The 18,503-nt window shown below is 44.3% G+C and overlaps 1 protein-coding gene across 3 annotated transcripts in view; it reads left to right on the top strand.

Annotated features, from left to right (window-relative positions):
* Window positions 1-18,503, top strand: part of PEX14 (peroxisomal biogenesis factor 14) — a 139,200-nt gene that overhangs the window by 33,300 nt on the left and 87,397 nt on the right. The gene's annotated exons all lie outside the window — the stretch shown is intronic.

The raw sequence follows: 18,503 nt of genomic DNA, 5'->3' as shown, positions 1-18,503 counted from the left end.
TTTGCTGGGCACACCCAGGAAAGCTTGCTTCTCTTCCCTTAAGTTCCAAGAAATGTTTTATGGCCTTAACCGTATAATAGGCTTGTGCCAGATTGGGATGTGTAGCGGAGGGTGGGGGGGTGGGGACACCCTCACTCTCCTGTTGGAGGTGCAGAGTGCTGGCTGCCATCAGGCAGAGTGAGCAGATAGCGCTGATTGGGGGTCAGTTCACCCCTGTGATATATCCCTTATGCAGATTTCCTTTGAAGAGTGAGGAGTCAGGTTCATTAATTAAAGGAGCCTGGCTCGAGCGCCCTGTAATTATAGGTGCTAGAAATCTGAATTTTAAGAGATCTGTGCAGCTGCATTTTGAAAAATGTTAGGGAGGCACCGAGAAGTACAGGCTGTGGGCAAGAATGTGGCTGAACCAGATTTGGGAGGTTCAGGTTTTGGCAGAATTCCCCTTCAAATTCATATTTATCTTTTTTTTTTTTTTTTAATGGGAAGCTGAAGCTCTGATTTTTATTTACTATTGTTATTATCATTATTTTTTTTGATGAAGTTTATACCCTGTGACAGGCTGGTATTGTCAGAGTATGGAGGGCAAAACATGTAAACTAGAAGATGCTTATTTTATTTTATTTTTTTTTTAAGATTTTATTTATTTGACAGAGAGAGACACAGTGAGAGAGGGAATACAAGCAGGGAGAGTGGGAGAGGGAGAAGCAGGCTCCCTGCGGAGCGGGGCTTAATCCCAGGACCCTGGGATCATGACCTGAGCCGAAGGCAGACACTTAATGACTGAGCCACCCAGGTGCCCCAAGATGCTTCGTTTTTAAGGAAGCAAGGGATATCTTTGGGTTCTAGGGATGCAGTGTTTGAAAAAATTAAGTAACTTCTTTCTTGAAACGAGTGAGGGGGAAAGGGAACAAAGTTATTTTGAATGCGATGTAGGGAGAGAAGTCCCAGGCATGAGCGGGACCCTAGAATCTTTGTGCCTACTTCTCTTCCCCAGAACAGTGTCCCCTCTGCCATAAATCACTTTTTGATGTGAACCCAGAGGTATAAACAGAAAATTTCAGACCTTTGTGGGAAGTCCAGACCTGTCCCTTTTCTTTCTCATTTCCTTAATTATTTGTAGGTTGACCTTTTGCCTTGGGTGGTTTCTCTCCCCCCACCCTTTTTTTTAAATTTTCTATTCGATTTGTGAGGTCTCTTTTTACTTCTTGTTAAAAACCTTTATTTTGGACTGTGACTGTTTGCATCCCTGTTAATTAACATGGCTAATTTGGAATGTGGAGAAGAGGGGGGAAATGAAGATGAGTAGGGGTCCCTTCTTCACTTCCCCCAAGAAGGAAAGAGGAGGCCTGTGGTGAGTGGGATCTCACCAGAGACCTGTGTGGCCAAACACACGGCTCAGCACAAACCTGATGCCTCTGTAAGCCTCCTTTGTCCTTATTGGCTCTGTCTTCTTGGGAGTCTTGCAAACATTATCCCATTTCACAGTGTGGACCCTCTGCCTCTCCTTTGGGGATTACAAGGGGCTGAAGAAATATTATAAATGAATAAATACGCAGAGATATATAAATATATATGTTAAAAGATAATCTTCTGTACTCTTTTATTCCATTCGCTTATGTATGTATACTGGGAAATCTTCTAGTGAACCCATAAACTGTGGAGTAGAACAAAAGTCTCGAAGGCTGTCATTTGCTGCATTTACCATATGCAGATTGCAATTCCAATTAGATTGAAACCTCTATTTAGCAGAGTGGTTTTGTGAAATAAATAACTTTTGAAGAAGGCCTACTACATATAATAAATACCTATTTTTCCTTCACTTGCTGGCATCAAGCTTCCTGCCTTCCAAACACTTGCCCTGAAGTGCTGATTCAGAAGCAGGCGGCATCTTTGGGCTCTTTACAGAAGAAATGTTTCTCCTTTGCTTTCCTGGCACAGGGATTTCATCCTTGATTTACAGTGCTCAGCTTGTTAGCGCCGGCGAAGGGGAGGTGGTGTGAAGGTCATTATGTCCGTTTTGTCCTCTTGGAGCGAGAGTGAGGGGTGTGTTTATCTCCCTGTGTGCTTGTGGTGGTAGTGGTGGGGTTCAGGTGCTCCCCACTCTGTCCAAATGAGTCAGCCAAAACTCTTGTGTCTCTTTTCTACCCTCTCTACTACATGTCACCCAACAGGGGGTGAGTGATTTTGAAAGCCTAATTCAGAATTTCAGGAAGAGTAGCGCACCACCTAGTAGAGAGCTTCTTCCCAGCACCCCCCTTTTCATCATCCTTCCCTTCTCAGCCCAGCCGTGACAAACTGGCGGGTAATGAACAGATCAGGTCCTCCTATTAGGCGAGTCCCAATGCTGGAAGCTGCCCTCGCTTTGTGCAGGTCCTTTAGCAGCTCTGCGCTTGTGGGTGGTGGTGCTCTAAGTGGTCCTAGCAGAAGGGAGTGAGTGCTTTGGGGAAAAGCGAACAGAACGCTCTTTGGAAGAGAGAGTGCTTAAACGGGAGAGAGGGGGCAGTAAGGTGCCCAGCTTGAAAGCACCTGGTGAAAATACTTGGACTTCCAGGGTTGCGGTCCTGAACACCATCGCCTGTCTCAGCAATGGCACTCTGGGTTATAATAGGATGCCTGATTACAAAGAACATTGTGAAGGCCACTTAGTCCCAGGTTGGGCTGTGCATTAGGCGGCTAATCCTTTGCCGTAATGCTGACTAGAATCGCAAAATTGGAAGTAAGCAGTTGTGTTCCAGCTTTGGCAGTAAATGATTCTGTTACAGGTGCTGCCCTGTGTGGCTTTTCCTCAGCTCCCCAACTTTTCTTTCCACAGTGGAAAGAAAAATTCGTTGTGAGAGTGTCCTCTTCTACCTACCAGTGACTTTTAAAAACGACTTTTCTACTTATGTGGTTGCTTTTTTCATCTTCATAATTTGAAATATTGACATGTAGATTAATATAGTAACATGCAGGGGCTACACATAGGCTCAGGTCCTTGGGCCTGGCATGTTGGAGCAGAAAGAAATACCTAATTGCATCAAAACCACTCTAAGTTCATATATGTGGAGCCCATCAAGCTGAAAGCATCCAGACAGCATCTGCTGTTATCAAATCACTCGCGAATCCAGCTAATTAAAATAGAGCTTCATTTTTCTGAACCATTGTTTGGCAGGAATTCGAAACGGGTCTAACCCAATTTCTGCGTGTTTATGAGCCTTTATTATATCAGAGGTACTTTTCTGTAAATGTACAGGGCAGCGTTAAATGAATTGACCCGCGCGGTATTGCTGTAGACGCACTGTGGACTTGCTAATGATCTCTCCTCCAGCTTTCTGGTTTCCAGACAGACTCCGGAAAGCTTCATGCTCTCTCTCCTTTTCTATCCTCTGCTCTTTGTCCTCCTCTTTTTTTTTTTTTTTTTTTAATTTTCAGTTTTTAACTTTTACTTTTGACCGTCTTGCTTTCTTTGAAAACAGTACACACTTTTCATATTTGCTCCCTCGATGTTTGCTTTTTCCATTTCTGTTTTTCTCTTTCTTCCTCCCTTCCTGTTCTTGCTGTGCTTCCAGGGATAGATTTGCCTGCTCCCTATTCCTTCTTCCCCTTCACTTGTCTCTCCCCCGGTCTCTTCCCCTTGACATTCTCTTCAGTGCCTTTTCTTGAACCTTCTCTTTCTCCTTTCTCTTTTCTTTCCACCCCCTCCCATTTTTCCTAATAAAACGTTCTTATACCTTTGTCTCCACATGCAGATTTGGGCAGAAAATAGGTGCCTGGGGAGGTAGAGGCATTGGCTGCTGCGAGGTGACGTCAGCCTGTTTTGCTTCTCTGAATTTGCTTGCATGCTTCATTTTTGGTTTTTAAAAGATTTTTCAAACCACATCTACTCTAGTTTATAGACTAATAATCTTACTTTGAAGATCAAAAGTGTGGTATAAATGCTAACTAATTCTTCCACGTGACACTTTGGTGCGTCTCTCTGCAGTCTTAGTCCTATTTTACAGATTAGGAAGTAGAAACAGGAAAGGTAAGCACTTCTTGGGAAGTTACCAAAGACGTTGGTGACTGAGTTAGAATTAGGACCAGGTCAGCTTTGGCTTTGCTTCATTGATGATCCCCTCCTTTTCGGAGCTTACTCTTCTCCCTGTAAGAAGATGTCTGTAAGATGAAGCTGAGGGGTTGTTACTACTACACCTTTTTACCCTTCTCTTCGTGTCCTTACTTTTAGCCTTCTGAAGTTTTTTTTTTACATTTGTAGTCTTTTGACATTAAATGAATTTCTAGGTAATTCCTGGGAAAGGAGGAGGCCAAACCACTTATGGGCTGGTAAAAACCCGTCCGTTACAGTCTTGAAGCAGAGTGCTCACTTTCGGCTTCCAGCAGCTTCCAGTAAGTGGGCCCACGTCACACACGCTGGCCCCAGTGATCAGAGCATTGTAGGAAGCATTGCCGTATTTGATTGAATTTAGCCATTTGGGAATGACGTGTGTATGAAGTCGTCTCTTGCATTACTGTGGCCTTTATTATTGCTAATGCATTCTGACATTACAGGTGTAGCCTTGGCCCTCCCACAAAGGGCAAGGCTGCTCTTACCAAGCTTATGAGCAGAATTCATGAAGCTGTTATACAGTGAAACTGGTGTTCACATTTAGTTAATAAGCAGAGTAAGGGAAATGCTTTTATAGAAAAGATAGCCAAGTGACAGAGGACTTTCCTAATTCCTCACCCAGCATTGTTTCAAAAACTGGATCTGTTACTGTTCTCCTACAGAGAACTGGGGCGAGCGGATAGAAAGCTCAGGAAAGTATATTTCACCTCTGTTCAAAGAAGGACTCCTGAGGGGCACCTGGCCACTCAGTCAGTAGAGCATGGGACTCTTGATCTCAGGGTTGTGAGTTTGAGCCCCACGTTGGATGTAGAGATTACTTAAAAATAAAATAAAATAAAATAAAATAAAATAAAATAAAATAAAATAAAAGGACTCCTGAAAATGAATTGACAGTCTCTTGAGAGTGAGTTCTCTTGTTTCTCTTGTTTTATCTGTAAGCATTGAAGTGGAAGCCCACTGATCATTTGTCAAGGTTGTTGAAGAGGGGGGAGTCTTAGATCGTATGTGGGACCGGATGGCGTAAGATCCCTTTTGACTCCTTTCCTTGTCCTGGATTGTAACAGCAAAAGCAGCATCTTCACTTGGTGTACCTGGTTTTATAAGTGCCTGGTGTACTGTGTGGACCCGGTGAATGCTCAGTTAACTATTCATTATTTGATCTTTGGCTTCCTGCTTCTTAATCTAACTTGAGTAAAAACTGTTCATGTTTGGGCGCCTGGGTGGCTCAGTTGGTTGGGCGACTGCCTTCGGCTCAAGTCGTGATCCTGGAGTCCCGGGATCGAGTCCCACATCAGGCTTCCTGCTCAGCAGGGAGTCTGCTTCTCCCTCTGACCCTCTTCCCTCCCGTGCTGTCTGTCTCTCATTCTCTCTTTCTCAAATAAATAAATAAAATCTTTAAAACAAAACAAAAAAAACTGTTCATATTCAGTCCAGGAAAACCACTATCTCTGGCTCCCTCCTAGATGAGTCATTTTGGATAGGCACAATGAGATGGCCATCAAGATCTGTGTGAAAACCAAACAAAACACTTTGAAACTTTGGGCTGGGAATTACATAAAATGGGTTATATACTTTCTTACGTTATTAGGCAGAGTATCTGGAATATAATTTAGTCCTCATGACTCAGTATTGTCATTGTAGACATAAATGTTTATATTGTGTTGAAAGTGAGCTCTGTTTTCAAAAACTGTTGGAATATAAATCTGTTGTATATTTGCCCTTATTCGGAATGATTCCACCTACGCTGAACGACCCCCAACTAATAAACTTTTTGAGTTTTCTGTTTGCTTTTCATAGATGTTTCTCTCTTGACATTTGTTGCTAGGCTTCTTTTGCTGTCTGGTCTTTTTCCCTAAGTATCTCTCTGTTAGCTGGCTTGTATCTCCTTTCTCATTTGCAGTTTTAATCTTCTGTAATTTGGATATCAGATAACTAAGGTTGTCTGTAAAATAAGTGTAAGTAAGTAGTGTGAGTAAAGCTTTGCTATGTGCAATATATGTGGAATCTGTCATTTCTTTTTTAGCAACGGTGATTTTTTTTTCTCCCTTTCCTTCTCTCCTTCCTCTTCTCTGTTGGTTTTCTCTCTCTCTCTCTCTCTTTTTTTAATTTGGGTGAGATTAAAGAGCTGAGATCTAGAAGGGTTGGGTCTTATCCTTGACCTGAGCCCATATCCCTGGTTGAGGTATCAGGCCGCCTCTCGGAGTCAACTTAGAAATTATAGAGTGGATGGCTGGAGGGTCCAGAAGGTCATTTGCTTTAGCTCTCGTTTTACAGAAATGAAGGAATCTGCGGCCCGGAGCGGGGACATGAGAGGCTGGGTCTCAGGACACATTAATATCAGGGCTGGACTCTGTGTGCAGGTGTCTTGAGACCCAGCCTGCTTTCTATTCTGCCATTCCACCAGGTTCCGTTCCTTACCAATTTTGAGCAAAACGTGGGTAAATGAGGAAATACAGGGTTTGTGTAAGGTGAAGTCATAGAGAAAAATTCTCTGCTGGCTAGGGTCAGGTTTAGAATGAAAGTACATAAACCAAAAAAGGTTTCTATTTGTTGCAGTGTTTGGCTGTGTTTGCACTCAAGGCTGATATCGATATTGTAGGAGAAGCTTTAATCCTTTCATTCAAATTTACAAGAAATGCTGTTTCCTTTTAGTTAAAAAAAAAAAAAAAAAAAAAAAACTCCAAGAGAGCATTTGATTTGAGGAACCAAAAGTCTAGAAAATGTATCCGGGAGTCCTCGTCAATTTGGGGCATAATGAAATATAAAAAATACTCAATAAAAGCTCCTTTATTACTTTAACTGTTTAGATGTGGAGTTTTTAGCCATCAGGTTAATGTTTTGGTATCATTTTTTTATTTGATTGTGAGCACTTTTCCAGGTAGCTCTGCCACTCGAGCGCTAATCAGATTCCCACAGACGAATGGTGCTAGCTGCAGCCTGACATCACCGCAGTTTTGCTTCGACATTATTTTATTTGGTTTTCCTGTAAAAGTTAATAACTCTGTGTCCATGTGTTTAAACAGGCAGGAAGAGAGAGAGAAAGGACAGTGAGCAGAGAACGATGAGCGAGGTCTCAGGAAGCTTCTGCCAGATTGAGGAAATGTAGGGATTTTGTGATTTCAAAGTATTTCACCCTCCTAGTGGGGTGTGGAGAATCAAGAAGGTTGCAGAGCAAGATGGTAATTCATAATCCTTCAGATAACAAAAAGTGAACTTCTCTGTTTCCCAGACAGAGCTGGAAGAAATTGGAAATGAGTTACTCTTAATTTAGAGGAGGAGCAGGGTGCTCAGTAGAACTGATTTGCTTAATTGTGAAAATCGTTTAAATGTTGTGTTAATTGTAAGTAAATTACGTGCTAATTTTAGATGACCAAGATCGGTAAGAATATCAGATGTAGGGCGTAAAGACCCTCCTTTTGATCTGCCCATCAGAGGTGGGAGATCTGTAATGAGGGCCTCATGGCTAAGGTGGCTCTGGTGTCTAGTAGGCCTCTCTCGAATCTTTTATCTTTAAAGGTTTTTTTTTTTTTTTTTTAATTGGTAGCTGTGGTTGTTAATAATAGGAATGTTCACCATGTTTAGTGAAAGATTACAGAATGGTTCAAAGCCATGATGATTCTTCCATTTGATTCTTCCTTCCTGCTGTGGATTTCCTTGCTGAGCTAAAAGTTCTAAACTGGAGTTTATCAGAGAACGCAACTAGAGTGATGGTGTTTGATTCACTCTCTCTTCTGAATTTACACCTTGGTCTTGTGGGTACAAATCTGACAGTGGGGATGAGAGTCAGTCCCAGAGCTCTTGTTTCAGTGCTTCTGGAAGATGCAGGAAAGAGTGATGCCTCTTTCCCCATCTGTGTCCGAGGTGTAGCTTGACTTGCTTCTCTCTTCCGTACTCGTGGTGTGGATAAGTTCCTCCTAAAGTCAGCTACGGGGGAGTGACCTAGATCAGATACCTCTTTCTTAGAAGATAGAACCTGACCACCAAGTTTCTTATTTCATATGGATGCCAGATAGCCAGAGTCGGTTCCACTGACATGGCTCATCTCTTTAGACAGCCTATTCCTGTCTACTCTCTGGGGCTTGTGTGCTTGGAGAGGAGGGTGCTTTTCCTCTGAGAGGAGCTGATTTCATTTCACTAGTTGAATAGAAACCGTTTCTAATCCCTATCATCTTACTGTAAATTTGAAGATTTTTGAGTCTGCCAGTATTATGAATCATACTTTTGGATCTCATACTTTTATTTTTTTCCTCTTAGGTCATAAAAGAACCTAAACTAATAGCGGAAACTAGGACTTGGTGGTCTTCTGTTAGTGCAGATATTAACTGCTTACTTTCTTGGGCTCTCCAGTAGATCTAAAGGTGATTTAAAGGCGGTCTACATTTGTCATTATTTATTTACTTATTTATTTATTTATATGCAAAATATTTTACATTTCTAAAAAATACTTATTTATTAGAGAGATAACACGAACAGGAGGGGCAGAGGGAGAGGGAGGGAGACTCTGAAGCCGACTCTGTGCTCTGGGCTCGATCTCATGACCCCGAGATCACGACCTGAGCTGAAACCAAGAGTCAGAGGCTTAATAACTGACTGTACCACCTGGGCGCCCCTGTATACAAAATATTTTAAATAACACACTATCTATATCTAGTTAAGCGATATCCAGCCTGGAGGCCAAGGCAGTTGCACGTGAGCTAGAATGGAGTCCAGGCGGGCCTAGCTGAAAATTCCTCTTTTCTTTATTTTTTTTCTTTTTTCTTTTTTTTTGTTTTGGAGGAGTACAAATTAATTTAGTAGGTTAAGTAGGGAATGCTAACTGCAGAGAGGGCAGATCAAGTACAAAAGCAAAAGAGTATAGCAGAATGTCACAGTATGGAAAGAGCTAGATCTTGTCTCTCCTTTGTCTGTGGGACAGCACTAAAGAAGAGCTAGCGGTATACCTGTTACTATTTATGAAAACAGTTTTATCTCTTCTTTTTACCTCTGTCCGTCGTCTGTCTGCTTATTTGCTCAATCCTAGTACGTGTATAGCAGTATCAGGATTGTTGACTTGCACTCCCCTGGGAAACAACTTTATTAACTACAGGCCAGCGCTTATGTATGATTCCTTTAGTCCTCAGACTACAGTCTCCACTTGTTTCCTAAGGTACGTACGTAATTTTCCCCTTATGCCCTCGAATGAAGTTATGTCCTAGACTTGAAACACAGGTTCCTTTTTTTAAAATACATTTTTACCCCCTTCGCTCATGTCTTCTACCCCTTCTACCCCTCAGCCCCTGTCTCTGGCAACCACCAATCTGAGCTTGTGTGTATGTTTTTTTTTAAGAATTTATTTATTTATTTATTTGGAGATTGAGAGTGGTGGGGAGGGATGGAGGGAGAGGGAGAGAGAATCCCTAGCAGACTGCCTGCTGAGGGCGGAGCCCAACAGAGGGCTCCATGCCATGACCCTGAGATCATGACCTGAGCTGAAACCAAGAGTCGGAGGCTTAACCGACTGAGCCACCCCTGCGCCCCTTATTTGTTTTTGTTTTGTTTTTTTAAATTCCACATATAACAGAGATTATATGGTATTTGTCTTTCTCTGTCTGACTTCACTTAGCATAATACCCTCGAGGTTCATCCATGTTGTCACAAATGGCAAGATTTCATTCTTTTCTTTTATGGCTGAATAATATTCCTGTGTGTGTGTGTGTGTGTGTGTGTGTGTGTGTGTGTGACAGAGAGAGAGAGAGAGAGAGAGAGAGAGAGAGAGAAAGGGAGAACACACATAATAATTTCTTCATCCATTCATCCATTGGACACTTAGGTTGTTTCCATATCTTGGCTATTGTAAATAATGACATTTGTCATTTTAAATTCTTTTCTTGCTGTCTTTGCATTCAAACTGTTTCAAGACTATGTCTGTTTCTTTTGTATTCAAATCTATTTTAACATTAAGTCTCTAGTTTTTTTGTGGGATGTTTGGTAGGAGTGTCATTTAGTGACGCCTCAAAGGTTTTAGTGTTGTGTTGTATGTGGGGTGACTGTAGACAGAGTTTCTTGGTCTAGAGCTTATCTTCCGTGGAATCCAGGAGCCCATCTCATTGCTCTCAGAGCCCAAGGTGCTAAGCCATCCTGAGGAGACCCTGTCCTGCACCGCCTGGTGGTCATCCGTTCAGTGTCCAGCCTCTACTGTCACTGTCCATGACATAACCTTTGTCCCCTTTCTGATCATCTCACATCTCAATAGTGCATGACCAGAGAGGGCTTTGCCAATCTCCATGTGGCCCCGACTTCAAAAGAAGTGGGACATGAAGCACTGTTCCATCTGCTGAACATCTGAGAAGTAGTGGCGTTGGAGAGCCATAACCAGAAAGCAGAAAATTCAGCCTGTGGTGGAGAGAGAGGGACAGGGAGGTAGAAGCAGTGGTATCATTAGGAAGGTCCTGGGGACTGAGTGCTACATATTTTTAGTGTTGGAGTCACCAGCCTCCGTCACTGAGTGAGCTCACAGTTCTCCTAGGGAGCATCTTGGACACTGAGTCATTACATTCCTTTGGAGTGATTCAACCCAACAGCTTGACACCTTCATTAATTTTACAACACGAAGCCTGGGTGCTCTCTGCTTCCTCTTTAGCAGCGCAGGGAAATTAGAGGAATATAGAAAATGCAAAACCGAGGGAAACTGGCAGAAGGAGCAGTCAAGGAGCTGTTGAAAGACACCGTGTTAAGGAATTGAACTCCTTGCCTTTCCTTGGTACCTCTTGGGAACGAGCACCCAACTCTTGCCACACGTCTCTGGCACATAAACCTTTTATTTCTGTTCCTGGCACGCCGGCCAGACCTCCGACTTGCAGCCAGCTCGTTTGCCTTCTCCGCTGAGGTCACTGTTACCGTGATCCGTGTATAATGGCATTTTCCTCCTCTTTTCAGTATGGAGGCTATTACAGTTTCTTCTCTAAGCAGGACTTCAAACAATTTGCTGCCAGTTGGATTTCAAAGCCAAGGAAAAGGCAAATGTCATCCTTTTTTCCTCCCCTCTTTGGGTAACTGCTTTGTTGGTCGCATCAAAAATTAGAGGGGCTGCTATCTAAATTCAGGTGGGGATGCATGGGGACAAGGCATTTAAATTTGCTTTTCTTTCTCCCTGAAGGAGAAAATCCTTTTCCTTCTCAACCTTTCCTAAAAAGGAACTTTGATCTTCTCAACCCAGAAGTAAGGGTTTTCGTTTCCTCTCCGGCAAGCGTGTGCACTCCGGCCCCGTGTGTGGCGCTGTCACAGGCGGGCCGTGCAGCGGCCGCTCCTCTGCTTTTCAGCTGTGCCACCCCAACTGCACCAGCTCCCCGTGGGCTGCAGGCTGGCACCCAGAGTACCCTCCAGGGTCACCCTCGTGCCCCTAAGATCACTGTCACTTGATATTAAGCTGTGCACGTTGGCTTAAGATGCTTTTTAATTTCCACACACATTTCTGGAAGAACTAGTTTAGTCAAATAACAAAACAATGACATTCTGACAAGCAGTTCATGCAATATTTTTAACTCGGGCCAAGAAGAAGAGAAATTTAAATGCAGAGGTATTTCACTTTGAAAGGTAGTTTTGGTGCATACGACGTTGCCACTTTTCATAAAGGCTTTTACTACATATATCAATGTGTTTTAAGAGAGACTAGGGTCAATAATGCGTGCTTTGGAATTCCCTAAATACAGATTTACACAGTAGACCTTAAAAATATTATGTTCTATCATGTCAACTCTTGTGCACTCCTACTAGAGATACTTTATTTCTTTAATGTGAAAAACAAAAGGACAGAGGAAAGTAAAACAAAGGAAATTAGGGCCCACAAGCTTAATTAGTATAGGGTTGTAACCCAAATCAACAATGGGAAGGACACAGTGACAAAAACCAGGAAATTCCAAGTCGAAAGAGAGGCTCTTTCCTTTAACTCCTTGAGTGCCGGGGCGCTTACTAGCATACTCCTTGCCCAGGTGCAGGAGGCTGGCTCAAGTACAACGCACTGTCTTTATCTTTGAACTTCCTGGCCATTGTTGACTTTCCCCTCTCCTTTCCCCCTTGATGTAAATGAAACATACCTCTGTGTGTGTGTGTGTGTGTGTGTGTGAACTGTAGATAAACGGGCTAGAAGTACCTCTTGATTTTGTAACCCTCAGAGAAGGAGAAAGAGTAAAAAAAAAAAAAAAACTGTCACTGTCATCTGTTCATTTTTAATGAGCAATTTTAAAAAATTGAAAATAAAAGAGGAAAATGAATAGGTGTTGAACCAGCCCGTGATATGTAAATGCCAACTAGTAATTACCTAAAACCTCAATTTTCATTCTGTTTCATCTTGCAAAACATTTCATTTTCCCTGAGTGAAAACACTTCACTGGGGCTGTGGGAGTCAGCGGGGCGGCTGCCCCTGGACTGCGCGGCCGCCGGCTCCGGCTAGGGGGCACTTTGGCTCTGCGCTTGGGCTGCCTGAGCGGCGCGCGTCCACCTCAAGGTTATTCCCCTCTTGCCATTCCAGTGGTTTTGCTCCGAGCGTTCAGTGGCGCCCCTCCCTCCTCTCCCACTAGTCTGGTTTCGGGGAGCCTCATTCCTCCTTGTCCTTGCACGGGATCGGATTGAATTTTGGCTGACCGAGCCTTCCTGTGCATATTAACTTTCCCCTCCCCTGCCTGCGAGCACCTCCGCTTCCCTGAGTGGCACCTCACTCTTAAGAGCAGCTTTCTGCCAGGCCCCTTCCTCCCTTTGGGATTTCAAACACAACAGTCTCAGCTTTTTGTTTTTAAGATTTTTTTTTAATTTATTTGACAGAGAGAGACACAGCGAGAGAGGGAACACAAGCAGGGGGAGTGGGAGAGGGAGAAGCAGGCCTCCCGCCGAGCAGGGAGCCCGACGCGGGGCTCGATCCCAGGACCCTGGGATCATGACCTGAGCTGAAGGCAGACGCTTAACGACTGAGCCACCCAGGCGCCCCAACAGTCTCAGTTTTTATGTTTACTGCTGCTGCTTTTTCTTCTTTCTTTTCATTTTGGCGACTGGGGGGGGGGCAGGGGGGATGGCGGGGGCGGCCCCCCTCGCTTGAAGCTCACACACGTTTGCTCCCCTGCCGCACTTAGAACGCGGGTTCTGACATTTCTTTGCGGGCTCATAGATTTCCTTTCATTCTGGTTTAGGATCTGACGCCTTCTGGGTGCATTCGTGCAGTGTCTCGGCATGTGGCCCGCGGGTGCCCCTGCTTCCAGAGCGGTTACCCTTCTCGGCCCCTTCCCTAGCTGGAAGGAGAGCAAGGAGGCTCGAAAGAGAACGAAGAGCCTGGGATTGGCGGCCACAGATTAGAGAGGATTCTGGATGCAGAGAGCCAGAATTATGTTGTCCTAGGACCCTGGATCTGAGACTGCTTTGCCTGGAATCTCAAGGAACACGGCCTCTTTAGTGAGATATATAGCTTCATAATTAGCCCGTTGCATTTTTTCATGAGTGCTAGCATCAGCGTTCTACGATGTGTTTCTCTGATTAACAGCTGCTTTGCAACTATTTCCTTGTGCCACCGATGACCATATTTGTCAAGGAACTCCTGACAGAGTACTGATTTCTTACTAAAATGCAGCATTTCTGTTTGAAGAGGGTGCTCTCATTCTCAGCATTGCCTAGCTTTTAAAGTCAGTCCTTGTTAAAACTCGAGTTGGCTTTGGTCTAACGCTTGTTAACAGGATGCTGGGTATCTATCTACTTTAGAGCACGAGCATAGGAACCTTTCACAGGCAATTTAATCTTCTGAGCGGTGCACGTGCGCCGGCGCAGCGTCGGGAGTGGGGGTTCAGGCCCGCACATCGGTCATTTCTTTTGCCCTCCGGTTGTGATCTCTCTGGGTTAAAGAGGACTTGGCGTTGGTTGTTAGTGTCATTAATTTTTGAATATTTTTAATATTTTAAAATGGCTCATGAATGCTCACAGTTTAGGAGATAGATGTTTATGTAGCACACAGGATTGCTGGAATTGGTGGCATTCCAAATAAGTGTCACTGGAGACAATGCATCCGGTTTACATGTCAGGTGCAAAGTGCTCAGGCTTCCTCACACCCCAGGCTCGTTATTAGGCAAGCTCTGTTCTCCCGTCCCCCTCGTGCAGAAAATAAAGCGTATGTTCTGAAGATTACAGCGTGCAGGTCTTTTGTAGGAGAGTGGGAAACACATAGGAAGCACCTCTTCAGCGAGGACTGCCAGAACCTTGATTCTTCTCACCAGGGATTACTTACCCTACACAGCGCATTTAACAGCGCATAGTTCATCGTAGAGAGCCCCCGAGTATACTGTATTCCACTGATTTACAGTCACAAATCCTGGGCTCTCAAACAAGGGTCTCTCGCGGTTGGCTGATCATCTGGGGTCCAAAGGTGTCCTTCAGCCCCAAGTCCCCTCTTCCTCCTGGCTGCAGCGGTCCCTCCAGCACGCCCAGTGCAGAGGCAGGCAGTCACTTTAGTGATCAACAGGGAAAATGATCAAATTTCCCTAAGACTGAGGAGTTTGATGGTGCCGGGGTGCTTTTATTTTGCTTTTTGGGGGAGGGAGGCAGAAGATAGGGTCACAGAAATAGGGGTGGCGAGAAACTTTGCTTCTGTTTTCTTCCGAGTTCGTCGTCTCTATTTTTATGGTGCAGCTCCTGGTAATCCGAGGTGCACTCATTAGGAACTCTCAGTGCAAGAGGAGGGGAAAGGAAAGCCGATTCCACGTTTCTCGTGGACTCAGCGGCGAGTGGCTTCCCACAGCGGCATCAGGTGCTTTGCGCCAGAATCTTCCCTGGCTTACTGCACTCCCACGACATGTGCAATAAAGTTCCTGTCTCCGTTTTACATCTTTGACATTGAGGCGGAAGATTTGGCCTGAATTTATGTAATTTAGTTGGGCACAGATATAACCCATGAATAGTCACATTCATCTCCTAATTAGAAAATCAAACGATAATACAGGACAGGCTGCAGGCACCCCATCCCTTCGGCCAACAAAAGCATGCTGTGTGTGTTGGACCTCTGCAGAGGAAGAGTCAGTTGAGTTGCTTCATGAAGTTAATGAAAAGTGTCCAACCATGGGTGAATGAAAGATGCGGACCGAGGGTGCTGGCAGTTACTTAGCGTGCTAAAACGTTTGCATTATGGGTAAAGATTTGGGGGAGATCTTTTACCATCTGCGGATGAATCCCCGGGCATATAAAATTCCGGATTGGACAGGCCTTAACCCCCTGTTGTGGCGGCAGGGGTGGGGTGGGGGAGTAAAGAGTAGCCGAAGAAATAATTAGTGAACGGCGGAGAGAGGTTTTCATATGTTCACACTTACATGTAGCTGCTTATCTGGGTATCTTTCTTATTCAGCACATTATGTTGAGGCTGTTAGTTTGGATGCTTTATATTTTTGCATCTGGCGTAGTGATATCGATGCTGTTAAATATGTGATTTGCCTTTCGCCTGCATTTTCAGACAAAGATCAAGAGGAACATAAACGAGCCCCAAATATACTTTATGTAGGTGTTTGGCAGTATGATTTTATATGGCTTGAAATTAGTGAATGGAAACTTTAAAAGAAATTGTTCATATTTTTGCAAGTTTGAAGTGTGCCGGGACTTTGTCAAATTCCCGTTAAAATAAATACGTCAATTTCATCTCCCTTCCGAATTCATTTATCTTGCTTTTTTAAAAGGTGTTTTCTACTTTACCTGATGTTTAAATTGGATTCGCTCGTTTATGCTGTTCTTTGCTATATCCCCCACGTTTTTCTTAAATGAATTACTAATGACAGAGCACTCCATCATTCCCTCTCTACAGCCACTTTAAGGAAAGCATGGTGATCTAAACCTTTTAACCTATTAAAGATGATTTTTCCCAATTGAATCAGACCCACCACAGGTGTAATAACTAATCATTTAAACTACACCTGCTATTATGTATTTTTAAGCCATTATGCGTGTTGGATAGATGATAATTCATGTTTATTGCATTGTCCGATGGATCCGTTTTGCCTACACTAGGCTGATTAATGTATTTAAAGAAATAAGAGATGCAATTTTAAAAAAAAAATTGATGGAATGCGCCAGGCGCTGCATTGAGTGCACCATTAAACCCATCAGAACTTTGCTCTCTGACCAGAAATGCATATACCAAGGACTATATTAAAAAAGCAAGGTGAAACCTGTGCGTTTTAGTGGTGGGATTCTGTTTTCTTCCTCTGTCATGGAAAATTTTGGAAGGATGAAGGAAAGGTCGATGCTTCTGTGGGTAAATGAGAGGAGCCGTGCTGTTAATGTCTGCTGCTTAAGGGCCGCTCATCCACAGTCCCTCTGACACCTGGTGCACATGTCGCTGCGTGCAGCCACCGCTGCGTGGGACTGGTGCTGTAATTGTCTTGTGTGTGGAAGGTGCGTTTTTTTCTCCAGGTGAAGAGCAGTCATCCCCGAGCCATCGGAACCAGGCCGATGGCCTTTGACCCCGTGGGGCCTGTGACTGTGTAGCTGTCCACTCCTTCCTGGACCTGGGCCTCTCTTCCTCCTGTCTCTCTCCTTCCTCCTTCCCCACGTCCCCTTCCCACTTCTCCTCTCCCCACTTCTTCTGCCTCCCCTTCTGGTCCAGCTCCTCTGCCTTCTCCACTTGTCCAGTGGCTGCCTTCTCCCCTGCCGCTCCCTCCTGCTCCCCAGTCCCTCTTCTGTTTTCCTCTTCTTCCTCTCCCTTCTCCCATCGCTTCATTAAAACGCATCCGTTTTGTAGATGTGTGTCAGATTGTTCTTAAGTTTGGTGCGACCCGAGGTGATGTGGTTGAGGGGCCGAGGGGGCGTGGGATGTGGAGTTCGGGGGTCTAGAATCTGGAGCATGGGTTTCTCTCTAGTCCAGAGCTGGCTGGTTACCACTGCAGCTCATGATGCGGGTTAAGAGTTTGCAATGCTGGACGAATTACAACCAGTCTCTAGGAACACGAGTGTGTCTTATCGCCGCCAGGCCCGAATCTAAAGGTCTGGGACACCTGAATTCATCCTTCAGGGAGAATGTCTCAGGCTAGCCTCCAATAGAGGGATTATGGGTGAAGGTACATAAGGGAATTGCCCTGGCCTTTTGTGTTTTTTTTTTTTCGTCATTTATCCTGCTATCTTTTGCTACCAGGGAAGCCTGGCTGGACTCAGGATTAAATTCATATAAAATAGAATATTTGTAAGTTGTATTCCATTGATAGTCACAGTACTTTGTGCTTGAGTCTCTGGATAGCTGCTACCCTTAGTCTGAAGGATCTTAGAAAAGTTCCTTATATTTGGTCCCTTAGAAATGTTTTCTTTCAACAGCTTAGGAGTGAACTCCAGGGTCTGTTGACTTTACCTGTAACACAAGACTATATTATTCTTTTGGTCTTGATGAGATGAATAATGCCAGCCATTTAAAACGGCCCCTTTCCTGTCTGGGGCAGGTTGGCGTGTCCCCCCCCGTTGCACTAGTGCGCGGGACGGAGAGCACACAGGCGGCGTGCAAACACACGCCGAAGGTTAATACCTTCAGCAGTTTTCCTCCCACCCCCTCCTTGGCTTATTTGTAGATAGGAAGATTTCATTAAATAATATCATTACCAGAGGTAGGGGGATTGTCTGTCAATCTGTCAGCTTTTAGCTACGAAACCCCAAACTTTGTCCTTTGAAGTCTCTTCAGGACTGAGCTCCGTTGCATAAGAGGGACCGGTGTGAATGGCTGGGTGCCGTTGTCTCTTATATAATCCTTCCCAGCCGGTCTCTGCTCAGCACTTTGCCAGGCTCTGTGGAGGCAGCGTGGTCTCTTCTCCTCGGGTGCTTGCAGTGTAGTTGGGGAGGCAGCCTGAACATTAGAAGGCAGTATAATTATGTCTTCAATTATATGGAACACACTACGAGCATCAAAGAATTTAAGAGAATAGGGAGATCAGAGATGGCTTGCTTATTTAGGGAAGACTTCGAGGAGTTAGCACAGGCTGTAAAAGGGCTGTGCTGGTGTGCGTGTGTGCGCGTTTGTACATGTGTACGTGTGTGTGTGTGTGTGTACGCAATGTTTAGACAGGTAGAGGCAGGAAAGGGAGGCTGTCTAGAACGAGGGCATAACTTGAGCACAAGTGTAGTGACATGGATGAGCATCACCAGGAGAGGGCTACCTGCCGAGGAGTATGAAGAGACAGCTTGAACAGGGAGAAGAGGAAAAGATTATTGCAGGTCTTAAAAGCTAGGCTGAGGAGATTAGGTTTGATAGAATCAGATACAGGGAGCCAGTGGGACCTGACATAGTCTTTTATTTAGGTAGATTTTAAATGTGAGAAGTAACTGGTTATATATTTGACCACAGTGGTGTGCCTATTTCTCTGGACCTGGGATAAACTGGTAGGATTTTTAATCTTGAAATTCAGCCTATTGAAGTTTACTTTTTTTCTTTTATCTCCCTGAC

Source organism: Mirounga angustirostris, unplaced genomic scaffold (genome assembly GCF_029215605.1).
Source record: "Mirounga angustirostris isolate CCGP_5_RB_7025 unplaced genomic scaffold, mMirAng1.0.hap1 SCAF_4, whole genome shotgun sequence".
In the NCBI taxonomy this organism is placed as follows: Eukaryota; Metazoa; Chordata; class Mammalia; order Carnivora; family Phocidae; genus Mirounga; species Mirounga angustirostris.
Note: the sequence above shows the minus strand (reverse complement) of the source record. Positions and strands in the feature narration are given on the sequence as shown.